Here is an 11,536-nt window from a genome sequence, read left to right on the forward strand (position 1 = left end):
CACTATACAGGTAATATAGACCATGACAGGGGATATGACACTATACAGGTAATATAGGCCCTGACAGGGGATATGACACTATACAGGTAATATAGACCCTGACAGGGGATATGACACTATACAGGTAATATAGACCCTGACAGGGGATATGACACTATACAGGTAATATAGACCCTGACAGGGGATATGACACTATACAGGTAAGATAGACCCTGACAGGGGATATGACACTATACAGGTAATATAGACCCTGACAGGGGATATGACACTATACAGGTAATATAGACCCTGACAGGGGATATGACACTATACAGGTAATATAGACCCTGACAGGGGATATGACACTATACAGGTAAGATAGACCCTGACAGGGGATATGACACTATACAGGTAATATAGACCCTGACAGGGGATATGACACTATTGTCGTGGAACATCTTCTCAGAAATATAACACTCGTAAGAACTTGTGAAATCAAATAGACTTTTTAATACAATTTGTATATCAAGCCGGAATGTCCCGCGGAACACACCATTTCCCAGAGCTCTAGCTCTTATATTTATACACACATAGTATTATGTCCATCCCTTATGCAAATGAAGTTTCTCTTCTTAAGTCAATCACCACCATTATCTTTTAGTTCAAGCTTCCTACTTGTTCACGCCCAATAACGCCCATATCTGCTTTCAATTAGTTTATAATGGTGACCGGACCCTCTATCTTAGTGTGTCAGCATATCTATCATTAGTGTGTCAGCATAATTTGTCACTTCCTTTCATTAATGTGTCAATGTACTCTTTGTTCAGTTTGCCTTTATTGGAATCAGCAGATTCTGTCCTATAAGCCTTCTTTTTAGAAGGAGCTGACTATGGGTCCTTTTTATCATTAGTGTGTCAGGTCAGCAGACCATGTGTCTCACCCTTTCATTAATGTGTCAATCTACTCTTTGTTCTGTTCTCCCCTATCCTTAGTGTGTCCAATTGTCTTAGGCGCCTATGTGTCTCCCTGTCTTCCTGTGGTCTATTTTTAATGTTCAACTATCCTATACATCTATGTGCGGTCCTATACATCTCATTTACTCCTACACTATACAGGTAATATAGACCCTGACAGGGGATATGACACTATACAGGTAAGATAGACCCTGACAGGGGATATGACACTATACAGGTAAGATAGACCCTGACAGGGGATATGACACTATACAGGTAAGATAGACCCTGACAGGGGATATGACACTATACAGGTAATATAGACCCTGACAGGGGATATGACACTATACAGGTAAGATAGACCCTGACAGGGGATATGACACTATACAGGTAATATAGACCCTGACAGGGGATATGACACTATACAGGTAATATAGACCCTGACAGGGGATATGACACTATACAGGTAAGATAGACCCTGACAGGGGATATGACACTATACAGGTAATATAGACCCTGACAGGGGATATGACACTATACAGGTAATATAGACCCTGACAGGGGATATGACACTATACAGGTAATATAGACCCTGACAGGGGATATGACACTATACAGGTAATATAGACCCTGACAGGGGATATGACACTATACAGGTAATATAGACCCTGACAGGGGATATGACACTATACAGGTAATATAGACCCTGACAGGGGATATGACACTATACAGGTGGCTCCAATCACTAACAACCCTCCTCTGACTGCAGGAGGAACCGCCCCTGCACTGCAGAGGAGGGGCCGTGACAGAATGTACAGAGCGGAAGATGAGAACAGAACCGTAGGTTAGAGCCGAGAGTCCCCTGAATTGATGATCAACGCTAGGCGGGGTGTGTTATGGTGTTAGAGCGGTGCAGGGCTCAAGGTCATGTTTGATGGAGACCATGATCATCAGGAGGGGATCAGCCAATCGTGGAAAATGAAATAGACTACTTCAAAATGGAGATTGCCTGAATGGCACTGCACACGCTATTCACAGATGCTGTAATGGCACAGGTACAAAGATGAGTCGTCTATCTATCTCTATGGTGACAACCGAAATGGTACCAATATTTCAGGGTTACAACAACAGCCATTCCTTTTTTTAGGCTAATTACTAGGCTTATGGGCTATCATGTAGTCTAGTTTCACATACTTAGGCCTACCATTCTGTTTTGTATGTGACTAGCACACCCTTACAAACAGCAGCGATAAACTTTCAGCACCACGGACAGCTACGACGACAACAGAGAGACGGGTAGCCGTTTCAGCACCACGGACAGCTACGATGACAACAGAGAGACGGGTAGTCGTTTCAGCACCACGGACAGCTACGACGACAACAGAGAGACGGGTAGCCGTTTCAGCACCATGGACAGCTACGATGACAACAGAGAGACGGGTAGTCGTTTCAGCACCACGGACAGCTACGACGACAACAGAGAGACGGGTAGCCGTTTCAGCACCACGGACAGCTACGATGACGACAACAGAGAGACGGGTAGCCGTTTCAGCACCACGGACAGCTACGACGACAACAGAGAGACGGGTAGTCGTTTCAGCACCACGGACAGCTACGACGACAACAGAGAGACGGGTAGTCGTTTCAGCCCCACGGACAGCTACGACGACAACAGAGAGACGGGTAGCCGTTTCAGCACCATGGACAGCTACAGAGAGACGGGTAACCGTTTCAGCACCATGGACAGCTACGACGACAACAGAGAGGCGGGTAGCCGTTTCAGCACCACGGACAGCTACGACGACAACAGAGAGACGGGTAGTCGTTTCAGCACCACGGACAGTGGACAGCGCCTCGCCTGTCGATCAATGAGAGAACAACGCAAGCCAAGAAGCACCTGTGTTGAGCTGGTGTGCCATGCTGCAGGCAGGCAGGCAGGCAGGTCAGCTATTTGAGAGCAACAATTGTGGTCGGTCGATAATCTACAAGTTACAATGTGTAGGGTAGTTATTTAAGATGCGAGATCATTTTGTAGATCAATGACCTTCTCTGCCATGCATGCGTATTGTTCCCCTTCCCCTTAACCCCTAACTTTAAAATTGTCACCTACGTTTAACTTCTTGGAACTATAGGGGGTGCTGTTCCGCATTAGCATATTTGGGTCTCCAAATTAAACTGCCTCGTGCTAAATTCTTGATCGTACAATATGCATATTATTGTTATTATTGGATAGAAAACACCTTCTAGTTTCTATAGAAGTTGGAATTTTGTCTCTGAGTGGTACAGAACAATATCTACAGCACTTTTCATGACAGGGGTCAGATTTCAGAAATTTTTACCCCTGATCTGGAGTCTGTTTTTAAGGCGACAGTGAATGCTATGAAGAAACCGACACTGCCTACGTCTTCCTCTGGGTGTCTGTACGTCATCACGTTTTGAATGGAATCGATTGCACAATCACAGCCATTATAAAAGAACAAAATGTATAGGGACCTCCCTTTCTCGTCGCGCGCCTGAAGCGTGAAGGACATCGGACTTGCCTCATTCCAAATCGTTGTCTAACCAGCAATATTTCTCCGGTCATGTTTTCAGTCGTTATAGTTGTTAAAAACATCATAATGTAGTTAATTTGAACCGTTTTATAGCAATTTATATCCGTTTAGTGCGATTTTGAGGAATTTCTTTGTTGTGCACTCTGAAACTTTGGACACGTTTTGTGGTCCCGTTCGATCGTTAGTGGATATTTCGAAGGACAGAGGACATCTATCGACCAAAAGAAGATTACAACATAGAAAGGATACATTGCCCAAGAATCTGATGGAATAACAGCTCAAAGTAAGCAATATTTAATATGATAAATCGTTGTTCTGTCGAAATATTTTAAACGCATATTTCGCCATTTTGTTTGTTATCGCGTCACTTGGCGAACCCTGTATTGAAAAGTAAGGATAATTTTAAAAATGTAAGTCAGCGGTTGCATTAAGAACTAATTTGTCTTTCGATTCCTGTCAACCCTGTATTTTTTAGTCAAGTATATGATTAGCTTTCAATTAAACTAGATCACTCTGATAGATGACGTCAGACATATTGAGGCTTGATTTCCTAGTATTTTTATTGTGTAACCACGGTTTTGTATGGCTAAATATGCACCTTTTCGAACAAACTGTATATGTATGTTGTAAAATGATGTTACAGGAGTGTCATCGGAAGAATTCTGAGAAGGTTAGTGAAAAAATTAATATATTTTGGCGGTGATTACGTTATAGCGCTCTTTGGCTGGAATCGATGCTCTGGTAACGTTTTCACATGTGGTATGCTAACTTATCGATTTATTGTGTTTTCGCTGTAAAACGCTTAGAAAATCTGAAATATTGTCTGGAATCACAAGATCTGGGTCTTTCCATTGCTATGCTTTGTCTATTCTTATGAAATGTTTTATTAAGAGTAAATTGGTCATACACGTTGCTCTCTATAGTAATTCTAGTCGTCTTGTGATGGTAGGTGCAATTGTAAACTGTGATTTCTACCTGAAATATGCACTTTTTTCTAACAAAACCTATCCTATACCATAAATATGTTATCAGACTGTCATCTGATGAGGTTTTTTATAGGTTATTGGCTATCAATATCTTAGTTTAGCCGAATTGGTGATAGCTACTGGTGGAGAGAAAAAATGGTGGACAAAGAAATTGTGTATTTTGCTAACGTGTTTAGCTAATAGATTTACATATTTTGTCTTCCCTGTAAAACATTTTAAAAATCTGAAATGGTGGCTTTATTCACAAGATCTGTATCTTTCATCTGGTGTCTTGGACTTGTGATTTAATGATATTTAGATGCTACTATCTACTTGTGAAGCTATGCTAGCTATGCTAATCAGTGTGTGGGGGGATGGGGGGGGATCCCGGACCCGGGGTAGAGGCTCGTGAAAGGTTAAAAGGAAATAATTGGTTGATTATTTTTTAAATACTGCCCTCGGACTCGTCAGTTGTGGCTAATATGATTATATAATTTCCAATAGATTCTGACAACATAACTTGGATAAAAAAATGCACCACAGATCTCAACAAAGATGTTTCAAATAGTCTCCTTTATTATGTTATTGACAAAACGAAAAACGAAAAATTAACAAATTGGCAATAAATTAATCAAATCAATGTTCATTTCATGCATAATTCCCTGAAAAAAAAAAAAAACGTTTCATTAGCGAGGAAGTAAAAAAAACACAAAAACCAAATAATCAAAAAATGAACTATCCAACTATCTTGAAGTACAGTGCAATCATCAATGGTTTGTTGTTGTTGTTGTTTGTTGTTGTTGTGTGAACATCGTGACTTGAATTCAATCAAATCTTGAAATCTGGATTTCCAGGTAACCGTGGGGTTAGACAAAGCTATACAGTAGATCGATGATGATGATGATGATGATGATGATGTCAACCAGTCAAGCAGCTTTGATTCAACACCGTCCAGTTTCGTCACGACACCTATGTTGTAGTAAGACATACAGTAAATATATAAAATATGTAAACATATATTTATATACATATATAAATATACAAAACATACTACGTGAGGATGCTTTTGACAAAATAAGACATTAAAATTAATAATCATTTGACATATATAAATTGAAATGCATTGAAATTCAATGTTTTTTTTCTCCCTTCTCCCCCCACCCCCCCGCGCCGCCCCCTCACCCCGCCCACCCCCGCCACCCCCCCGCGCCGCCCCCTCACCCCGCCCACCCCCGCCACCCATAGATATCAGTTCAGTCAAATTCTGTGTGAATCAAAGTGTCAAAAACAGTCCAGAGTGAACGTCATCCACAAAAAACTCCAATGTTAAAGTCAGTTTAATAGTCTCACTAGATTTGTGTTGTTGTTTTGGTACAATATGCTGCTGGTACATGTAATATTGGAGTATGATGATATGCGATGGCTCAGGTCCTTTATAGGTTGCGTCACCTTCATAAACATTGCCTTGAGTCCCAAACGGCACCCTATTCCCTTTATAGTGCACTAGTTTTGACCGGGGCCCTTGGCACTATATAGGGAATAGGGTGCCGTTTGGGACACGAACAACTGCGAGATGTACATTGGAACGGAACATAGTACAAGATGAGATACATTGGAACGGAACATGGTACAAGATGAGATACATTGGAACGGAACATGGTACAAGGTACAAGATGAGATACATTGGAACGGAACATGGTACAAGGTACAAGATGAGATACATTGGAGCGGAACATGGTACAAGGTACAAGATGAGATACATTGGAACGGAACATGGTACAAGGTACAAGATGAGATACATTGGAACGGAACATGGTACAAGGTACAAGATGAGATACATTGGAACGGAACAGATTATTTTTGACAGGCTTTTGCAGAGGGATTGTTTTTACTTTTATCAGCACCAAAACAAAGTTATTTTTAAATCTGAATTACAAAAAAACTTTTAGGTAAATATATTATAAACACCTCTATTTGATCTGGGACATCTAGTATAGAGAAACTCCATACCTCTCATTTTGGATATTTGTAAAAACATATCACAATTTGAAATAAAAGTTTATTTTCAAAGTTGCCATGCATATTGTTACAGCAACGTCGATAAAAAAATTAAAAAAAGATTCTGTTGCAAATTTTGGTGATTCGTAAACATGTAAACAAAGCAAATATCATGACGACATCACATACAACCATACTCTGTGGACAAAAATACCATCTTAAAAGTCAATTTCTATTTTTAAATACTGTTCCTGACTTCTGTAAAATCCAGTGTAATATGGTGGTAAGTTACAACATAGGGTGACAGTTATAGATTAACTATACTATACTATACTATACTATACTATACTATACTATGGAAGCATGTCTGTTGTCCCGCAAAGAACCAATAAGGGGGGGGTATGGTATCAAAGAACCAATAAGGGGGGGGGGGGGGGGGATGGTATCAAAGAACCAATAAGGGGGGGATGGTATCAAAGAACCAATAAGGGGGGGGATGGTATCAAAGAACCAATAAGGGGGGGTGGGGGGGGGGGGTGGTATCAAAGAACCAATAAGGGGGGCGGGATGGTATCAAAGAACCAATAAGGGGGGGGGGATGGTATCAAAGAACCAATAAGGGGGGGGGGGATGGTATCAAAGAACCAATAAGGGGGGGGATGGTATCAAAGAACCAATAAGGGGGGGGGTGGTATCAAAGAACCAATAAGGGGGGGGGGGGTATCAAAGAACCAATAAGGGGGGGTATGGTATCAAAGAACCAATAAGGGGGGGGATGGTATCAAAGAACCAATAAGGGGGGGGGATGGTATCAAAGAACCAATAAGGGGGGGGATGGTATCAAAGAACCAACAAGGGGGGGATGGTATCAAAGAACCAATAAGGGGGGGGGGGTGGTATCAAAGAACCAATAAGGGGGGGTATGGTATCAAAGAACCAATAAGGGGGGGATGGTATCAAAGAACCAATAAGGGGGGATGGTATCAAAGAACCAATAAGGGGGGGATGGTATCAAAGAACCAATAAGGGGGGATGGTATCAAAGAACCAATAAGGGGGGGGATGGTATCAAAGAACCAATAAGGGGGGGATGGTATCAAAGAACCAATAAGGGGGGGGATGGTATCAAAGAACCAATAAGGGGGGATGGTATCAAAGAACCAATAAGGGGGGTATCAAAGAACCAATAAGGGGGGATGGTATCAAAGAACCAATAACGGGGGGGGGGGTGGTATCAAAGAACCAATAGGGGGGGGGGGTATCAAAGAACCAATAAGGGGGGGGGGGGGGTATCAAATAACCAATAAGGGGGGGGGGGTGGTATCAAAGAACCAATAAGGGGGGGGGGGGGTATCAAAGAACCAATAAGGGGGGATGGTATCAAAGAACCAATAAGGGGGGGGGTGGTATCAAAGAACCAATAAGGGGGGGGGGGGGTATCAAAGAACCAATAAGGGGGGATGGTATCAAAGAACCAATAACGGGGGGGGGGGGTGGTATCAAAGAACCAATAAGGGGGGGGGGGGGGGTATCAAAGAACCAATAAGGGGGGATGGTATCAAAGAACCAATAAGGGGGGGGGATGGTATCAAAGAACTTTCACTTAAGACACAAATGTTTATTTTAACCACGACAATTCTTCTCCATCCATTAAAACGTGTTCTCGTCCCTTCACAACACGAGTGACAACGACAGCATTCTCAGCTGTGCTGTAAAACACACACGGTCACACGTACGTAACAAATCAACTCTTCTCACGTGACAAAATCATGAATAAAACCAAGCTAACAAAATTATCCAGCACTAAACTAACAAAATTATCCAGCACCAAACTAATAAAATGAGGCGTCACCAAACTAACAAAATTATCCAGCACTAAACTAACAAAATTATCCGCCACTAAAGCAACAAATAAGACTGGCACCATGCTAAATATATTTTGGGATTGTATGTAGATAAGATAAGTTCTTTAAAAAAATATTGATTTATATCCTTCTATTTGTGCTGGTCACTTGATAACACAGCAATTTTTGTTTTCTATAAGACTCTCAGGAAGGAGGGGGAGTATGGCGTTTGATACACGCACACGCACACGCACTACGATGGACGTAAATGATGACATAGTAAGCACACGTTACTGTGTTTGTCTGTAAACATGTAGAATGACGTACACGTTTTAATAAAGCTAGCCTGAGTTCCAGTCCGTTCCCACGACAACGACAATGGAGTAGAAAAAAACACAAACAGATCTGGAACCAGGCAAGACCACCGCTAGAGAGGAAACTATAAATACAAACTGGAGGGTTGTGAAGAATGGACCAGACCAAGGGAAGGGAAGAGGCAACCACACCACAAGGAGGTTGATATTGAGATTGACACCCCCCTGGTGGTACCTGAGTGTCACTGCGGCTTTCTGGGTCGCCCTCTGATGACCTCATCGTGTTACTAGGTTGTATTCATTAGTCACCGTAGCAAAAACGTTTAGCAACGGAAATAATTTTTGCAACGAAAACGAGGATTTCTATTGGACAGCTAGGTTCCTTTCCCGTTTCGTTCTGTTTGGTTCTGTTTGGTTCTTAGCAGGGGTTGGAACCAGTTCAAGGAACAGAAACGAAAACCGGAAAATAACACATTTATTTGAGAGACAGAATCAGAACCGAGAACGAAAGTGATCTATATGGTTCCAGAACAGAACCATTATTTTAAAATCATGGGAACCGGTTAATAATGTTATTTTTTTAAAGTTCCAGACATTTTTTTCCTAGTCCAACAAAAATCGCCACAAAGCGTCTATGCAAACCCGTCACTCTGTTACTCAGAAACTTATGCCAGTGTCTGCCTGTCACTCGGAAATCTTTGCCAGTGTGTGTGTAGGCTACCTGACCTGACGTTACAAGCGTGATTCAGAAAGTAGGGAGAGAGATATTTAATTAGAGAAGAATTGATTCACTTTTTTTCAATGCTAGTTAAGGATACTCTAGTTGTCACATTTCACATTGGATTCATTAACTACAAAAAAAAGGTAAGACGTGTTTTAAATTCTGGTGCTGCTCTGCACACACAAGCTTGTTAGCTAGCGAGTTAGCGTTAGTTAACGTTAAGCCCACGCTCGGGAAGTTTAAAGACATTCAAAGTTCCTCCATAGATATAATTCTGTGGACCTAATTCAGTTAATGTCATAAGATGCCCAGCGCTTCATGCCAAGCCTCCTCCACCCTCCCTCGCTCTCTCCCCACCTGTAAAAATTCCAGTCGCATCTTGCGCCCAGACACTTGTCTGTCCATAGTGAGTGGCTGTGTGTTGTTTCATTATGATTAAACCTTGCTTTTACGGCAAAAGACAATTGGCTCTTAAATGACTTTCCTATAACGATTAAATAGCTTACTTGCTCCATAGCAAGCTGCTCTATCCACACTGATTAGTGAAGTAATTTAATATTGAGCAACATTTCAGAGGTTTTAAAAAGGGGATAGACAGGAACGATATAAACCAGTACTTTTTTGTTGTTGTTGTTGTTGTTGTTGTTGTTGTTGCTGTTGTTGTTGTTGTTGTTGTTGTTGGTTCAAAACTTTGCTGGTCAGGAAAACAGGGAAACGGACCCCCCAAAAAATAATATAGTTCTGAAACTAAATCATTTTGGTTCCAACCCCTGGTTCCTAGTGAATACATCCTTGATGTTATAGCTGTGCCTCTCTGCTCTTTGGTTCTCAGATTTAAAATGGCCAATAATCAGGTATTTAAATAACAGACTACAGTACAGGTATATAAAGAAAAATAACAAATATCTGATTGTTGAGAGCTTTAAATTAGTATACATGAGTTCTCTCTCTAACACTATTACACCATGTTTATCTCTCTCTCTCTCTTTAAAATGTCTCTCTCTTTTATATTTTGCTCCTCGACAAGAGTCACTAGAGACTCAAAGCCACAAGAGCGTAGAACACATTTCAAACAAACGATAACACTTATTTCCCCTTTGACTATGTAACAAATGATTTAAAAGTATGACATGAATTGAATGAAAAGCTTGTCAATGAGACATCGAGTCAGGCCATCTCATCTCAACCCTCTCAGACCATGCTGGTAGTGAGCTACAGATGCAGCAAAGGGCTTCGTCATTTCAACAGGTGTTCCATACAAGTCATTCTAGTTCAATATTGCCATCTTGTAGCACATGTGAACAGATAGCAGAAGTCTCAATAAATAGATGTTTACAGCAAAGTGCATCATGGAAGACCAGTAGAAAAATACCTCTGAATTATCAATCAGTTACAGTTCTCTGCAGAAACACATTTTTTTGGGGGGGGGGGATTTTTTGTTGTTGTTGATTTAATAAAATGTGAAAACTTTGTGAGAGCAATATTTTATATCAATAATAAACAACGTTTCTTTAATTCATTAGTTAAGATGTAATAGATATTTAGAAAACATGAAGACGACATCGGGGTATATCCCAAATGGCAACCCATTCCCTATGTAGTGCACTACCGTTGACCAGGGCCCTAGTCCCTATGTAGTGCACTACTGTTGACCAAAGCTCTATTCCCTATGTAGTGCACTACTGTTGACCAGGGCCCTAGTCCCTATGTAGTGCACTACTGTTGACCAAAGCTCTATTCCCTATGTAGTGCACTACCGTTGACCAGGGCCCTAGTCCCTATGTAGTGCACTACTGTTGACCAAAGCTCTATTCCCTATGTAGTGCACTACTGTTGACCAGGGCCCTAGTCCCTATGTAGTGCACTACTGTTGACCAAAGCTCTATTCCCTATGTAGTGCACTACTGTTGACCAGGGCCCTAGTCCCTATGTAGTGCACTACTGTTGACCAAAGCTCTATTCCCTATGTAGTGCACTACTGTTGACCAGGGCCCTAGTCCCTATGTAGTGCACTACTGTTGACCAAAGCTCTATTCCCTATGTAGTGCACTACTGTTGACCAGGGCCCTAGTCCCTATGTAGTGCACTACTGTTGACCAAAGCTCTATTCCCTATGTAGTGCACTACCGTTGACCAGGGCCCTAGTCCCTATGTAGTGCACTACTGTTGACCAAAGCTCTATTCCCTATGTAGTGCACTACCGTTGACCAG

General features: G+C 41.6%; 1 protein-coding gene across 3 annotated transcripts in view; it reads right to left on the reverse strand.

The window, feature by feature from the left end:
* Nucleotides 1-7,973: 7,973 nt before the first annotated feature.
* The window catches only part of LOC139563557 (sodium/calcium exchanger 3-like), a 184,284-nt gene continuing 180,721 nt past the window's right edge, over nucleotides 7,974-11,536 (reverse strand). For all 3 annotated transcript variants that reach the window (XR_011672587.1, XM_071382328.1, XM_071382327.1), the window contains one exon: nucleotides 7,974-11,536. This exon is cut by the window's right edge. The gene's annotated coding sequence lies outside the window, so the exon portion shown is untranslated.

The sequence above is a fragment of the Salvelinus alpinus genome, chromosome 34 (genome assembly GCF_045679555.1).
Source record: "Salvelinus alpinus chromosome 34, SLU_Salpinus.1, whole genome shotgun sequence".
Classification (NCBI taxonomy): Eukaryota; Metazoa; Chordata; class Actinopteri; order Salmoniformes; family Salmonidae; genus Salvelinus; species Salvelinus alpinus.